Source organism: Galeopterus variegatus, unplaced genomic scaffold (genome assembly GCF_000696425.1).
Source record: "Galeopterus variegatus unplaced genomic scaffold, G_variegatus-3.0.2 Scaffold6087, whole genome shotgun sequence".
Classification (NCBI taxonomy): Eukaryota; Metazoa; Chordata; class Mammalia; order Dermoptera; family Cynocephalidae; genus Galeopterus; species Galeopterus variegatus.
The window spans coordinates 36,331-40,560 of record NW_007732198.1 but is presented as its reverse complement, the minus strand read 5'-3'; the positions used below and the strand labels follow the sequence as shown (position 1 = coordinate 40,560).

The 4,230-nt window shown below is 45.1% G+C and overlaps 1 pseudogene; it reads left to right on the top strand.

Annotated features, from left to right (window-relative positions):
* The window catches only part of LOC103605806, a 21,227-nt pseudogene that overhangs the window by 1,191 nt on the left and 15,806 nt on the right, over positions 1–4,230 (top strand).

Sequence of the window (4,230 nt, the reverse complement as noted above, 5' to 3'; positions counted from 1 at the left end):
AGACCAGGAAATCCATAGAAGCAGAGATGTCTGAGGACTTGGGGACCCAACCACTGCACCAGCACACAGAGGACGCTGACATGGAGTCAAGATACATGATTTTCAGCTTTGAGATTTAATACCTGCCCTGCTGGGGTTTTTAAACTTGTTTTGGACCTGTCGCCCCTTTCTTTTGGGTGATTTCTCCCTATTGAAATAGGAAAATGTATCCTATGCTTGTCCCACCATTGTACGTCGTCAGTAGATGACTTGTTCTGATTTCACAGATGGGACTTTGAACCTTGGACTTTTCAGTGCAAACAAGTTAATATTTGGGGGATGGAGTGAATATATTTGCTTGTGGGAAGAACATGAACTTTGGGGTACGATACTGTGGATTGATTGAACTGTGTCCCACAAAGCTCATATACTAGAAGCTTAATTCCCACTGTAACTGTTGAGGGTGGGAAATCCTATCATGGAAACTGAAATGTGGAACCTGGAAGAGGTGGTTAAATGGTAGGACCATGCCAAAATGAATGGTTTAATAATGGTTGTCAGGGACATGGTTCTGAGGGCTTTAAAAGGAGAGCACGTGAGAGTCTCTCTCTCTCTCTCTGTCTCTGTTTTGCCATTTTCTGCCACATGAGGTCCCTGTTGCTGATAAACCACCAAGGAAGACATTCACCAGATGTGTTCCCCGTACTTTGAATTTTCCAGCCTGCAAAGCTGTAAGCAATAAATTTTATTTTGTTACAAATCACCCACTTCCACGTGTGTTGTTATAAGCAACAGAAACAGACTAACACAGTGTCCACATCCCAGATCCAGAGAAATAATCAAGCTGCCATGCCCTGGTAGATCCTCCCCTGAGTCTTTGAACAACTGCACACAAATGCATCTGAGTAAGAAACAGCTAGACTTACGTGTCCCAGGCTGGCCCACCACATTCAGGCACTGGCGATCCAGTCCCCAAATACCTGGCATGTCACACATCCATACCCAGTCTGAAAGTCAGGCCATCAACCCCATCTACAATGAGCCAGCCCCTGACATGACTGACCCACAGTGAGCATGTGCACACCCCAAGCCTGAGAGTCAGCACAGTAAGTCCGCCCCAGAAAATCCATGCCACCACTGCCACCAACCTCCCAAGCTTAGGTCACCTATTTTATTTTTATTTTTTTAACAATAAATCCACCCGGAAAACACAAACACTTATATTACAAGTTAATATCCAGGATGCGTATGAGGGTAGCAGGACAATTGTGATACAAAGAAACAGTGTGCAATTAACTCTCCAGGACACATCCTGTCCTCCTGCTCACTTTGTATCTAGAGGGATTTTTCCTATACACTGTGACAGTTCAAAACATGACTGTGAAGCTGAATATTTTTGTGTGTGTGTTACAACGAATTGCTCAGCATCAATCAAAAGCATCATTGCAGGTAGATTTTTTAAAAAGACCAATGGCAAGTGTGTGTGTGTGTGTGTACGTGTGTGTGCGTGTGTGTACATGTGTGTGTGCATGTGTGTGTGTGTGCGTGTTTGTGTGTGCACATGTGTGGAAAGAGATAAAGCTAGAGAAAGACAGAGAGAGAGAGATAGAGATGACACCTGTTCAGCGTATTAGACTCCAGTCCAATCAAAACCTTATTTTTCCCCTTCATCCTGAGATCACAGATAACACACGTGTTGATCTTTTGATGTAAGTGAGGGCCATATGATTAATTATGCCAATGGAAATGTATACAGTTATAACATATACACTCACAGCCTGGCTACTTAATTTCAACAGGTACACAAGATGAATAAGTTCTAGAATCTGCTATACAACACTGTGCCCATACTTAACAATACCGTATTGTGCACTTAAAATGGTTAGTAGGGAGATCTCATTTTGAGTGTCTTTGCAACAATTAAAAAACATTCCACCTGAAATGTGTTTCCATCTCCTTCTGTTTACTGTTATATGTCGGTCCACAAGTTGTAGACTCTGGGTTTAAAACCAGTGGATTCGGGGTAGAGTGACTTTGTGAATCAGACACCTCTTCTCACCACAACTTCCCTCCTGAACACATTAGAATAGAAACGAGGAAGATGTAGATCTTTGTTCTTGCACCTTATTCCAGATGAGATGCTGGGCTGTTTGCTCCACTAGGCAGAGCATCCTGATAAATTATCCTGGACAAATAGACGTGGGCAACAAGAACTCTTTAGAGTCGGTTGAAGAGTTGGAAAAAAACTGAAACATAATTGCAAACTAAACATGGCTACTTTAAATCTACTCACTGATAATTAGAAAATCTGTGTCATATCTTAGTCTGGTTCTGATACTTGATTTGTTATTTCAGAGCATTTGTTTTTCTTTGCCTTTTACCATGTCTTTTTTTTTCCCCCCTTTTTGTCTTTTTTCGTGTCCAGCAACGGATCGCAACCCTCAGTGTCGCGCCCGCACCGGACTGGGACCGGCAACGGGATCGCAACCCTCGATGTTGCACCCGCACCTCACTCAGCCAGTGAGAGGGAACCGGTCTGTATGTGGGATCCGAACCCTCGGCGGGAGCGCCGCCGCGCTCCCAAGCGGCGCACTGTAGCAGTGCGCCACCAGGCCGGCCCATACCATGTCTTTTAACATTTTGGAAAATTCCAACAAAATGTATGAGTTAACAGGAACTGAAGAATCAGCCCCAAATTGTCCAACAGCAGCTCCTGTCTTGAAATTCATTCAGGACCCTTGACGGGCTGTCCCACCATGACATGGATCTGCTCTTGGGACTGAGAGGGAGGTCACAGGGGCAGACACAGCACAGCATCCACCCCAGCCCCTGGCCTCTTTCTCTGTGGTGGGCAGTGGTGCAGAGAATGGTGCCCACAGGAATCAGCCCCTAATTATCCAAAAGCAGCTCCTGTCTTGAAATTCATTCAGGACCCTTGACGGGCTGTCCCTCCATGACATGGAGCTGCTCTTGGGACTGAGAGGGGGCTCACAGGGGCAGACACAGCACAGCATCCACCCCAGCCCCTGGCCTCTTTCTCTGTGGTGGGCAGTGGTGCAGAGGGTGGTGCCCACAGTCATGGAGCAGCTGTCATGGGCCCCAACACACAGACCTCACAGGGAAATATGTTTTTAAAATTTTTATATTAGGGATGTTATTACTGCTTTCATGTTAACCATTGCAATTGATTGTATTTATATGTATAGAGAGAAATACAATACATATATTTACAGCTGGAATATCTGATGAGATTGGATGATTAAATGAAAGATTAACATCCATAAAATGTGAATGAAAACTGATTTTAGGTTGAACATTTTTACACTTTAGATGAACAGGATCATCTGAGAGAAGCCGGAATTTACAAGAGTCTTGATCTCTTTCCGAAACATTGAGAATCATTTTCCATTCTCCAGAGTAATGCACACGGCATCATCTTTTGCAGGGTCTCTGTGGATTCTGAAGGGCTGTGTCTTCTATGGCAGGATGGACAGCACAATGTAGGAGTGGAACTCATGGAACAGCAACAGTGGAACAATGGAACGAGCTCTCAGGGGTGATGAGAACCACATCACAGGAGAGGATACAGGGAAAGAAAGCAGGGGTTGTGCTGGGACCAAAATTGTGGAAGCAAGACCCAGAGCCTGCGTTTATGACAGGGTAGGGCTGAGTCCAAGAGAGCACAGAAGAAAACAGGGGTTAAAGAAAGTTAGATCTGGCCTCAGACAGCTAGGCTCACATTTTCCCATGTTTGAAACTCAGCAAGTTCTCACCCATTTCACAATTACATGTCAAAAAATTTTAAAGAAAAACAAAAGCTCGCAGTTAACTAAAAGAAAACAAAAATACAGATAATGTCACCTCAGTTCCTCAGCACTTATAAGGACAAAGCTCCCCCACATGCAAATTTTCCTTCAAGCTCCAGGGTAAATGTAGACTCATGGGCGGTGGAAGCTCACAGGTCTGTCCTCAGACAGGGCTCAGGTCTCTGGGGAAGGCAGAGTTGAGATCTAACAGAAGATGAGATTGTGGGGTCTACTCCTTTGCCTGGTGACAGCTCCCCAATGTGAGTGTCTCAAATGTCACACATGGGTTCTGGGATGTTTGTGACTGAGTATGACTGACAGGTTCTGATTCTCTTTTTCTCCAGGTGTCCTGTCCGAGGTGCAGCTGCAGGAGTCAGGCCCAGAACTGGTGAAGCCCTCGCAGGCCCTCTCCCTCACCTGTGCTGTCTCTGGATTCTCCATCACA